Raw genomic sequence first — 13,747 nt, forward strand, 5'->3', positions numbered from 1 at the left:
AATTTTTATCCTTATTAACAAAAACTTTTGATGTTTAAATAATGCTAATGATATTTTTTATCTTTCTTCATAGTTACGTTAGCCTCATAAAATATAAGGATCACATGGCTTATTAGAAACTGCAAAATAATTGACCATCAAATAAAAATATTTATTCTTACTAATATAATACACACACAGAATATTACAGTGAAAAAAAAATACAAATAAAATTATTTCTATTATACGCTTAAGATTTATTAATGAATCACTTCTCTAAGTTCACTCATTTTCTTTTTCTTTTTTACATTTTAAAAATTAAAAAAAAAGCATCTTACAATAAATATCTATCTTTTATCTTATATAACTTAATATTTTAAATTTTTATTTAATTATATACAATTATTTATGCGTCCCATAAATTTTTTGTCATTAATCAAGCACAACAAGAAATACACCAACAATATAAAAAATACATTGTTTAGCCGATTAAAATTTTTTATCCCTAAAAATTGGAGATAGAAATTTAATTCCGTCATTAAAAATTAGTGAAGGAATTAAATATCGTCGCTACAATTGAGACTAAAATTAAATTTTACCTCTAAAATTTGAGATTAAAATTTAGTTCCGTCACTAATTTTAAATTAGGTCAAAATTTACTAAAACAATCCTAAAAATATTAAAATCTTAGATTACATCACATAATTTAATTCAAAAATAGTAGACAACACAACATTCAAAATTCAACTTACATTCATGCTTCAATCAACACTAATAAAAAAATATTATTAAAAGCATTCAAATATATACAATTACAATAACAATACTAATCAAAATTTAATTTACTAACAATATCCAAGTATACACATATTGATCAAAATGTCATTGGAAGTATTATACATTAAAGTTTAATGACATTAATCAAAATCTTCTTTGTCCAATTTAATTTGTTGTCAAATCTTCAAATTTCTAACAATTGGAATTTTCTAAATTTGCAATTGCACATCAGTAACTCTATTTTCTAAATTATAACTCTATTTGTCATCTTTAAATCCATTTTATCCAAACAAAAATATTCAGGATCAGTTTTAGTATATCTTAGTTCTAAAATTGTACAAAAATATTTTGGACTTTCTAGAATGAACAGATTATAATGAAAGGACTAGAAATGTAGAAGAAGATGGTGTGAAACTACATATTCATCAGTGGAGCAGGATGAATTTCATATAACTATAATTATAAGATGATAATCAAGGTCATCATGCTTATGAACAACCTCTGGAAAATTAAAGACTACTTCTACCAAGTTAACCTATCATTAAGCTAAAATCAAACCGTCTAAAAGTTGAAAAAAGTCTTTTTCACCCAATTGATAAGACAACTTGCTAAAAAGAAATTATATGAACATTGTTTTCTTCCGTCAATATCTCCTTAGCCTTTTCACAAAGCACTCTAACCCTAAAATTATGAATTCAAATAAACAAAAAGGGAATTTTGTCCTAGTACCTTTAAATAGTTTTGAAATGATAAACCAAGTTAAGTTAGGTCATGTATGTATTTGATATCTTATGTCTAAATGCATAAGAATTTAGGAGCACAGGAAGTCGAGCGAAAGACGCAACTAGTGAGAAGGATGACACGCGATAGAGTCAATGAGCTTAGTGCGTATGAGGGACGAGGTGTTGTGAAAGAGTACGCTAGCAGACGAGAAGGAAGCACGCGACGTTTCTGAGGGACGAGTAGTTGGAGCGAAAGCTTGCTTGAGGAGAATGTCGGAAGATAGGTCTGGGGAAGCCCAATTCCGGATGGACAAAATCACTCAGGCGATCGAAGTACCGAAAAAGCAAACGAAGTGTTGTGGAGCTACTAGAGGCGCCCTCAACAGCGTTGAAGGCGCCCTCACGTCTTTTTTGGTGGAAGGCGCCTTCAATCCCTTGAAGGCACCTTCACGCCTTTATGGAAAGCGTCTTCGACTAGGTAAACAGTAACTGCTAACGAAGATAGAATTTATCTTCTCGCGGATAAAACTTGTCACACTGGAGATACCTTCAAGCCTATTAAAGGCGCCTTCCAGCCGGGATAGAATTTTTCAGAAGTTATAAAAAGACCCATGGAGCTAGGAAATATTGAACAACTCAAGTATTCATTTCCTAGTAACTTTCTGAGCATTCAATAAGTGTAAGAGACTTCTCCGCCTCACCGAAGGAGATCTGTAGTATTTTTTTTTGTCTTGGATTAACAACCACCTAGGTTGTAACCAAGTAACTTTCTATGCCTCTTATTTTATTAGTTATTAAATTGCTTTAAGTTTATTAGTTAATCTTGTTTAAAAGATTGAGAAAGGTCCATTTTTAATTTACAAATAATTCACTCCCCTCTTACCGACTGCACGAGTCCTAACAAGTGGTATCAAAGTCAGGTTCACTTCAAAAGGACTAACCGTCATCCAAAGCAAAAGAAATGGTCAGATCTAGTATTTTTTCGCCGAAATTTGAGGGAGACTTTGCAACGTGGAAGAAGCACATAGAGGTATTCTTCAAAACTGACTTCAAAATTCTATTAATTATAAAATACGATTTTGTAGCACCTACGGATTAGCACAGAGCCGAGAAAGAAGACTACACATGGATAAAGAAGGAGCAAGTTAACTTCGTAGCTAATGAAAAAGTAGAGTTCCATCTACTTAGTGTTCTTCCACCCCAGGAGGTTAGTCGGATCAGAATCTATGACTCCTCCAAAGATATCTAGGAAAAATTCCTGGAGCTTCACGAAGGTACTTCAAAAGTCAAACTGGCAAGCAGGACATCCTCCAAAGCCAGCTGACGAACCTCCGGATCCACAAGGGAAAGAAGATAGCCTAACTCCATATAAGGATCAAAGACTTGATCACACAGCTCAACAACCTTGGAGAAAAGGTAATAAATCGTGACTCCTAAAGTACACACTTAATGTCTTTCCAAGAACTCAAGAATGGTCAGTTTTAGTAGATGTTTGCTACATCTCTAAGGACCTAGAGGTATGCACTTTTGAAAGTTTATTTTCAACTCTTGAACTTCACGAGACTCGTTATGTAAATTCTCAAAAATTAGAAAGATCTAACAACATTGCTCTAATAGCCAAGAAGGACGAATCAGACATCGACACCTCCTTGGACGATGATGAAATAGCTAATATTGTAAGAAAATTTAAGAAATTTTTTTAAACTAATAAGTTCAATCAAGTGCAGGCAAAGAAAAGAAAAATAAGAAAAATAAGATGCTATAACTATAATGAAGAGGGACATATCAAGGACAAAACAATTAATAATAGACTATATTATCTAAAGTTTTAATCATACACACTATATTTTTGAACTTGTAGCATGATACCAAAATAAAACAAAAACCATTTACTTTTATTACTTGTTAACGATACACTAATTATTATTTTTTGGTAACAATACACTAATTGCTTATGAGGAACTTGCATAATATTTCCATTATTTTCATACATGTTCAGAAAGAAAAAGTATCAACAATAGATTAGAGAAATGTTCTGCTATCACAACATAATGTTGTCTATGACACATCCCCTGCATCGGAATTATAAAGTTATATGAGGGATGAAGGCATTAATCACAAGAATTATTATTACTTTTCATTGTGAAGTTGTGGTTGTTACAACAATAGACTTCAAGGAGTGTCTTCAATACCAAAATCGATGGTATTGCAGGCCATTACACCAGAATGAGAAACAACCACATCAGCGGTTACATAAACCAAATCCAATTCATGCAAGAACCTTCATAGATTATGACTACGCGATATTAGCCATGCAATCTGAACTTTCTAAAATTAATGTTACAAATTGTATATGCTAAAATATCAACCAAGTAGAAGATCAAATATGCTCTTTCTGAACTAAGTGATGCGGCGATGGAGGGAGATCTATTTGGCACGAGGTCAATTGCTAGGTGAAGGTCAAAGTCAAGATAATCAACATCCGGGTGTCAAAAGGTCGAACGGAGAACAATGACAATAGCCGGTCGGGCAGTCGTGCCTCAATCGGCGGGAGACAGGTTCGAGCAGACCTCCAGTCTAGCTCGGGATGATGCGTAAGACAGCCGACTCTTGATATGGGACAGTAGGACGTCGAGAGAGATTGGATAGCTTGTCCAAACGGGGGAAGGCATATGCTGCACAACCATCGCACTGAATAGTGACTGAGGTCGACAGAGCGGAGGGCTCCCGACCGAGCAACTATCATACTTGGCCAAGCGGCGGGACCTGGCTGCAAATGGAGCGAAGTCCCGACCGAGAGGTTATCCTGCTCGGCCCAGCAGCGGGACCACTGTAGTATCTCTCGACATCCGTTTGGAAGGTAGTGCCGCTGACACGAGGTATGATCAACAGGCGGATTGTACGGTGGAATCTTCTACTGTCTTGTCAGGGATATGCATACCCTATTAAAGTATGGTGTTAGAGGTACTTTCTTGACAGACCCTTTTGTGGGACACATTGGAGAGGGTGCCTATGGCTTGAGAAGCGCGCACGTTGTCCGCCAAGGCTCTATATAAAGGGGGATCCATCACCGGCGGAGGTACGCATGATCTACTGTTTGCGCATTATTCTACAGTTGCTCCACTTTTCTCCACATTCCGATAACTGACTTAAGCGTTAGAGAGCCAACGTCGGGGATCCCTTCCCTAACCCGACACTGACGTTACTTGTTTTGTAGAGTGGAATAAGGTCTTCTACAGGTTAGCGAAGCTGCCACATCTCCATCTTTAATTTCTAGCTTCACGCTTTCAGACAGGATCATTTTGGCATCGTTTGTGGGAAGATAACCTGCATCCGAACGAGAAGATGGAAGACGCTAGATGATTCACAACGGTGACGTTGACACAAGAGGAGCTCGACATACTGGTACAAGCCCGAGCAGCCAAGATAGTAGAGCAGCAACAACAACAAGCCCAAACGTCAAGCGCAGGAGCCTACAACATCAACCGCTGGCCGACTAGCCGAACACAGTGACCGAGCGGACCGAGTATCCGCTCTGGGTAATAACAAGAGGTTGGCTGGTACATATAGGGAAGCGCCCAAAGCGTCTATCCCCTTCCACTGAGCGCTGTTTAGGACCTTATCGGAGGAACGAAGTCGAGCGGACAAGAACCGGGGGGGTCTTCCTCAGACGATGCGTCCGTTCAGGACGTAAGGAAAGGGAAGGCACCCAGGGAGGATGATTCGCCCGAGCGGATCAATCAGTAATTTTCGGAGGGGATTCTAAATGACCCTTTGCCAAAGCACTACACTCCACTGGCAATCGGAGAGTACAATGGAACCATCGACCCAGATGACCACTTGGCCAAATTTGACAATGCAACCACACTTCATCAGTACATCGACGGAGTTAAATGTTAGATCTTCCTCACCATTCTCTCCGGATCGACACAACGCTGGTTCAAGAGATTGTCGAACAGATCAATCCACAACTTTAAGGACTTCCGGGTGACATTCATTCATCACTTCGTCAGAAGCTGCAACCACCAGAAGATGAGCGTGAATTTGTTCTCGTTGAAGCAAGGGCTTAGAGAAGCATTGAGGGCCTACATCCAACGCTTCAATCAGGTGGCCATGGGCATCCCAATGGTCTCCTCGGACGTATTGGTGAACGCCTTCACCCAAGGGCTCACCGAGGGGGAGTTCTTCCGATTGCTCATCTAGAAGTCGCCAAGGGACTTTGGCTACCTGCAAAAGAAGGTCACTAAATACATCAACGTGGAAGAAGCCCAGGCGACAAGGAGGAGAGGGACGCCCGCCGAGCCTACAAGAGCGTCTGAACGGCGATAGCAGAGCAGCCATTAGCCCCCTAAGGGGCCTTGGTCGGGAGCAGCCCAGCCACACCATTAGCCCAGGACGCATGTCATGCAACATGTGGTAGTCGATCGCTCAAAGGCCACAAAGGAAAAAATATGGGCACCGATGTTTTATTCCTTCCATCAGGTCAGTGACACACAATACTCGAGACTACTACGACCTAACACTGATAGCCAGCAGGTCGGCCCCAAGGGGGTATCACCATCGATCACCATCTCCTGATTGGCAACATAGGCCCCGATCAGCCGGTTGAAGGGAAGAAGAAAGGACAATGGTCGAGCCACGTCATCATTAACCCTAGAGAGGAAATAATCCAAGTCCTACCCGAGCACCTACCGAATGGAGCATGCCTTCAGCTCGAGAGGAGGAAAACAAGAGCAACGCCGCTCAGGGTGAAATAGGAATGATTGTCAGAGTGCCAACCGGTGGTGATTCCAACCGAGCGAGGAAGTCGCACGCTCGGCGACTCAAGATTCATATTGTGGGTTGTAGCAAAGAGAGAGTCGAAGGACCTGAGATTAGCTTCGACTCGAGAGACTTAAAGGGAGTGGAGATCCCTCATGATGATGCGCTGATTATCCGAACGGTAATCACAATTACACTATTCACAGAACCTTTGTTTGATAGGTTGGCCATCTTGCTCAGGGAGGAACCACTGAAGAGAACAAGAACGACAAACTTCATTGTGGTAGAGCACCGTCGGCCTACAACATCATATTGGGTCGACTGGCTCTCAACGAATTTCGAGCGGTGGTGTCCACCTACTGTCAGAAGATTAAGTTTAGGGTGGACGACAAGGTGGGCGAAGTCAAAGGCGACCAATTGACCACTCGACAATGCTACGTCGAGATGGTCAAATCCTAAGTGAGAGCTGCTCGGAAGAACCCGCGCTTGGAGGTGAACGCTATTATAGAGAAACCTCCTACGTTGGACTATGATGAAAAGGAGGGGGTACAAATTCACCCAAGCTGGTTACAGGCGACTACCTTCGTTGCCTCAGACTTGGAATGCGAGAAGAAGGCAGAGTTGGTCGCTTGCCTTAGATAGAACTATGATGTGTTCGCTTGGTCGACACACAAGCTGTTGGAGCAATCCCGATGGTCCGCGGGACCATGTGTTTTAGTGTTTGGGCAAAGGGTTTAAGTTAGGTTCACCCTTGTATTTGATATGTGTATTTGAGTTGTGCAGGTTTGCATGTTACACATGTGACTCAGGTTGATGGCTTCGGGTCCGGTGAAGGATGGAGCATCCGAGAGACCGTGGACAAGGCAGCGAGGACAAGGGTCAAGGGAAGCGACTTCGAGGCATACGCGAAGGATGGCATTGGGGACGAGCCGCGGGCTTGAATACATCTGAGGGACGAGAGCCAAAGGAAGTAGGCTTGAAGGCAAGATGTCAAAGCTACAAATGAAGCGTCAAATGAGTCATAAGGGTGAGGGTACGAGTGCATGAGAGATTGTACTCGGAGTAAAATCCTAGTTTTAGGGTTTTATTGTAGCAGTACTGTAGCGCCACTGTAGCAGTGCTGCAGCGCTATTGTAGCAGTACTGTAGCAGTCGACTGGCAGCGAACAGAATGTCTCTGTTCGTATGGAATCGAGCCGTTGGGATGTAACGGTCGAATTTCCATTGAGGGCAGTCGACTACATGTTTTGGCAGTCGACTGGTAGGCGGGGTTTTCAACCCGCGGCCTATATAACCAAAGCTTGGGAGCTTGGTTAGAGCTGACGAAATTAGACTTGGTTAAGGTCTAATTAGTAGTCTACAAGTACTTAAGAGTTTCCCGTGTGTCCAAGAGGTCTTGGTGAGTTTGTGGTGAGGTTTCTCCACCCACAAGGAGATTTGAGCTAACCGGAGGTCTTCCGGGGAGTAATCCACCGACGGATAGGGATCGCCCACCTTACGGACATGCCGTGGAGTAGTAGCTTTATTTCCGAACCACGTAAATCGACGCGTGTTGGTTTGCTTGCTCTTTCTTGTTCTTTGTATTTGTATTTAGCTTTCGTATTTGTGTTTGTATTATTTGTATTCCGCTGCGCAACTAACTAATACGTAGAAAGCGAGTGATTTAGGGGCGCCGTCTATCCAACCCCCCTTCAAGCCAGCCATCCGATTTCCAACACAAGCTTCCCAATATCTCGCCGAGCGTGGCTCAACACGAGCTTCACGTCCGATCGGACGCTCGGCCGATAAGCAAAAGAAAAGGGACTTCAACGCGGAGCAAAACCTGATCATCTGGGTAGAGATAGAGAAATTGCTAGAGACCGACCATATACGGGAGCTCCAGTTCCTGAGCTGGCTCGCTAATGTTATGCTAGTCTCTAAGCCAAACAACAAATGGAGGGTCTACATCGACTTCCGCAACTTGAATAAGGCGTGTCCGAAGGACTTCTACCTGCTGTCAAAGATCGATCAGATGGTGGACCATATGGCAGGCTGCGAGATGATCTGCATACTCGACGCGTACCAAGGGTACCACCAGGTGCCGCTCGCCCGGGAGGATCAGGAGAAGGTCAGCTTTATCATGGCCGATGGAACATATTACGACAACGTGATGCCGTTTGGATTGAAGAATGTCGGTGCCACCTACCAGAGGCTGATCAATAAAGTATTCCGTTGGCAGATCAGCTGTAACATGGAGGTATATGTCGATGACATATTAATAAAATCCCTCCGAGCTGTTGATCTTTATGCAGATATTGAAGAAACATGCCGAACCTTAAGGGCATACGGGATAAAACTAAACCTGAGGAAATGTCTGGTCGTCGTGAAGAGTGGTCACTTCCTGGGATATATTATCACCGAATGGGGCATCGAGGCGAATTTGAGCAAGGTGAAGGTGCTACAAGACATGCCTACGCCCCGCAGCTTGAAGGAGCCTCAACGGCTAACCGGACGGATCACCGTGCTTTTAAGGTTCATCTCCAAGTCATCCGACTGGAGTCATCCGTTCTTCAAGGTGCTGTGTTGAGCGACGAAGTTCCAATGGGATGCGGAGTGCGACAAGGCACTGAAAGAGCTCAAGGAGTACCTTAACTCCTTGCCTATGTTAGCTAAGTCGAGCGCTGCTGAGCCACTCTGGATCTACCTGTCGTCCACCGAGTATGCGGTTGGCTCGACTTTAGTTAGGCAGAATGGTCATGAATAATAGTCCATGTATTTTTTGAGCTATATATTGAAAGATGCAGAATCCCGTTACACCTGTCTTGAAAAGTTATCTTATGTGTTGGTGCTAGCCGCTTGGATACTCCGCCAGTACTTCCTGATGTATCTGATCATCGTAATGACCCATAACGCCCTAGAGAGAGTCCTCCTCAACCCAGAGGCGTTGGACCGACTGATCAAGTGGACAACCAAGCTAAGTGAATTCGACATATAATATTAGTCTCGAACGGCAATCAAAGCTCAGACATTGGCTGATTTTGTCACAGAGGTCCAGAACACCGAGCCGGAAGCAACTTGGAGAATATATGTTGATGGTTCTTCCACCCAGCAAAGCAATGGGATTGGCATACTACTAATTTCACCGCGAGAGGATCAAATGTAACTTTCTATTCAGCTAGATTATCGAGCCACCAATAATGAAACTGAATATGATGCATTAATGAAAAAGAGGGTCAAATGATTCACCTTAGTCGAGGATCAGCTGTACAAGAGAGCCTTCTCCCGACCCCTGCTCAAATGCGTTGGACCAGAGGATGTAAAGTACATTCTCAGGAAGTGCACCAAGACTCCTATGGAAGCTATTTGAGCAGTCATTCGTTGGCTCGAAAGATTCTCCTGGCCGGATATTTTTGGCCACTCTCTAAGAGGATGTGGATCGGATAGTAACCACATACCTATTCTACCAGAAGTATCACAATATCTCATACCGACCCACCGAAGAGATGAAGGCATCCACGGTGTTTTACCCGTTCGACCAATGGGACATGGACATTGTGGGACCATTTCCAATAGTGACCGATCAACGGAGATTCCTACTCGTCGCGGTGGATTACTTCTCAAAGTGGGCGGAGGTCGAGCCACTAGCTAAAATAAGTGAACAGATGGTTATCAAATTCATCTGGCAGAACATCTTGTGTCGGTTCAGCATTCCCTGCCAGCTCATCTCAGATAAGGGGAGGCAGTTCGCTGGTCAGAGGCTCAGGGAGTGGTGCAAAAGTTATGACATCCAGCAGCCCTTCACCTCAATCGCCTATCCCGAAAGCAATGGTCAGGCGGAAGTCACCAACTGGGAGATTCTCAAAGGCCTACAAGCTTGTCTCGACCACGCAGGGGACAACTGGGTTGATGAATTCCATAGAGTCTTATGGGCTCTTCACACGATACCAAAAGAGGCGACTGATGTCACACCATTCCAGCTGGTGTACGGCGATGAAGCATTGGTCTTGGTGGAAGTCTGAGTAGAGACCAATCGGGTGCAACTTTACGACGAGGGGAATGCCAAGTGGAGGCTAATAGAGCTCGACTTGGTAGATGAAGCGCAGGATAAAGTTGTCGTTCGACTAATGGTGTACCGACAGCGGATGAAGCATAACTACAATCGAAGGGTGATCCCGATGTCTTTTCAGGTCGACGATATAGTGTGGAAGAGGATAAAGTCAGTCGGCGATGTTACCAAGCTCAAGGCACCATGGGTGGAACCTTACAAGATCGTACAGAAACTCCGTTCGGGAGCTTATTGTTAGAATTTGAGAGATGTCCTAAGGCAATCGTCATACGACTTTTTTTCTATTTATTTGATAAGTATAAATTCACTATTTGAGTACATATTATATATTTGATTGTCTTAAACTCATTTACTAAATGTCCGTAATATAATTCATAGCATGAGAGAATTTGTGATTGGATCGCAACTAGTGATTATCTCTACATGTACAATTATCAATATATTGAAATTTTCCTAGTCGTCAAATTGATGCATTGACATTAGCCTTTTTCGCATGTCACTAGGCGCTCTAAATTAATTAAAATGGAAACTTATTAAAATTAAAACAAGCGTTGTAGTAATTAATGAGTCTCAAGTCGTGTTTTTCCAAGGATAGCTAACTAGTGTGTGCGAATTCTAGAATTGATTCAAATGGAATTCTTACATCATCAAGGTCTATTTGACATTTCTTTTCCATTCACATTGCAAATTGAATCCTTCTACAATCAAAAGTAATGAAGAACAATTCAATTCAGATTCTAATGCATCATTAATTCAAATGAGCCACCAAGTCTTCAATTCTAAATTATGATCAACAAAATTAGACAAAAGAAAACAATGAAATTCATAGGTTACCAAATTAGCATTCAACTCACTATCATAGTCGAATTCAACAATTAATCTCAAAAGCTCAAGTCAAATATTCATCATTCGAGCACATTCACAGTCACAAGAGTAATGGTATAGAGCAAAAACTTTCTAACTAATTAACCTAAAGTGACAAGTTAGTAACAAACTGAACTACAAAATCTAAACAGGACACAGATTGCAAATTAAGTATGTAGCTTAAACACGATTTAAATTGCAAAAATTCAACAAGATCAGGGGTTTCAAGTAAGAAAATCAGAACTGAATTACATAAGAAAACTCAATAAAAAAACTGAAGTAGGTAATGCAAAACAAGGAATTAAGTGTGATCTATCTATCAGATCTTTAGATCTGAGCAAAGGTATAAGGAATCAAAAGTAAAACAAATGAAAGAACATTCCACAATCTAAATCTCGAATCCAAACTTCTTCTCTTTGCCGTGAAGCAAAGATGCATCTGGGAACGCCCATCAAGCACTCAACGGAGAAATTCTGAACACCCTGTTCATTCAGGTGATGTTCATAGCCTTCAGGGAACACCCATCTAGCTCGCAACAATCTAAATTTACCAACAATCGAAGAACAAAGGAGATTTTTCAGATTCGTCTGATTCTGGAAACGCAAGGTGAAATCGATGATGGAATGGAATCGGAAGTGCTGGGGAACGCCCTCTGACACCTCCGTTGGATGATGACATCACCAGATCGGGGAACACCCTCAAATCTTGGCCCAGATAGCATCACTGGAATCAAGACCACGAACGGGGAATGCCCTCAATTCGTGCCCTACACTTTGATTGCTGGTCGTCGGATCGTTGAGAGTTCGCCAGAGATAAAAAAAGGTAAGGTTCTTAGATTTGGAAGAGGAATGGGAGGCTTCGGCGTCGATGAAGAAGAAGAGTATACAGTGGATGTGTCGCGAGAAACGTCGAGCTCCGGGAACACTGTAGCTTCTCACACGATTTAAATCAGCCTCACATCTGATCGGACGGTCCAGATCACTCCGAGTCTTAATCAACGGTGAGAGCTTCTCAGATCTGGATCAAAAGCTTCTGGGTCTTCATCAATGGCTGTGATGTATTTCCTCTTGGCTTGGATGGATCAGATCCTTGACGGATGACTCAGATCTCTCTGATCTTCAATAGATGGTCCAAATCACTCTAAGGCTTGATCGACTTGATTAGCCCTAGATTTGAGCTCAAATGTGGCCTGATCTGATCGGGTCCATGACCCTTTTGATACCTACAAAGAAAATATCAAAATATTAGCATCAAATACCATGAAAATAAATTAATTTGTAATTAAGTCCAAGATAAATGCAATGCATGAATTATGATGTCAATATATGTTTCATCTATGAACAATATCATTAAAAACATGCATTATAAAATAAAATAGTGTAACAAAATCATGGTTATCAAATCCCCCACACTTAATCTTGGACGTCCCGTTCAAGTCAAGAAAACTAAAAATCATCTCCACACAAATTCCCTAGCAATACCTAGAAGATGGTAAAAGGTAATTAACTAAGGTCATCTACAAGATCACAAACAATCATGAATACAATCCAAACAATAATTAGTAGGTATGGTGGTTTCAATCCAATTGAAAAATTAAGTAAGTTGCAATCTCACAAGGTATTTACCTATTCTAGCTCTCACACTCAAACATGTATAAGTGGAGCTCACTCAATGCAACTCACAACATTTCACTACCATAAGCTTGCTTATTTTCTAATTCTCGACCACCATAAAATATAACATATATGAATCAAAAGGATTTTATCAACAATAATTGAAATAGAAGCAAAAGAACAAGTGTAATGAATGTAGTAAGCAAAAGAAAAGAATTAAATGAAGAAAATGAGAAGATAAGAGTATTGGAGGAATATACTTGATGAGTTGACCAATTTGATGTAAAAAGAGATGAATACCATTTGTCGTTACCAATTCAAAATATCAAGCTAACCTCTCCTTCAATTTGATGGCAATCCAAAATTCTTGATACTCTATTTTCACACTTGATACTCTTTGTCTTGCCACTATTTTTCTATTTTTCCACTTCAATTCCAGCACTTTGAAACTAAAACAATCTTGAATCACCTTATGGAGAAGAGTTTCCTTCCCCACACTTAAAGTATTGGTCGTCTCGGACAATAGAACATATCATGATTTTCAATGACTTGATACTCTTCTAGCCACTTCTTTTCCATTCTTCATTCTGCAGATTCTGTTCTAGCCATTTCTGTGGTTTTTCTTCAGTTACAAAATTCTAACAATTGCAGTAGAAAAGTACAAGATTTCAAAAGTTAAGCAGCATAGAATGACTAATACTCAAGTAAATCTTCATTAGGTGCACTAACAGTTGTCATGGAAGATTGCACTAACAGTTGGTTGGAGCTCTTTGCCAATTTGACCACTACCATAGAATCTTGGCACACTGTCCTCTCTATTTGATACTCTTCTATTTTTTTTTATTCTCTGTTGACATAGTTTCAGAATTCTAAACTCATACAGTGAGTCTTAAGTTGTTGTTTCCTCCTATCCAATATCAAGAAACTAACTTCACTTCTTGTATCAAAATTCTAGGGCCTATCAAATTGTTCCATTAAAATGTCAGC

Source organism: Zingiber officinale, chromosome 8A (genome assembly GCF_018446385.1).
Source record: "Zingiber officinale cultivar Zhangliang chromosome 8A, Zo_v1.1, whole genome shotgun sequence".
Classification (NCBI taxonomy): Eukaryota; Viridiplantae; Streptophyta; class Magnoliopsida; order Zingiberales; family Zingiberaceae; genus Zingiber; species Zingiber officinale.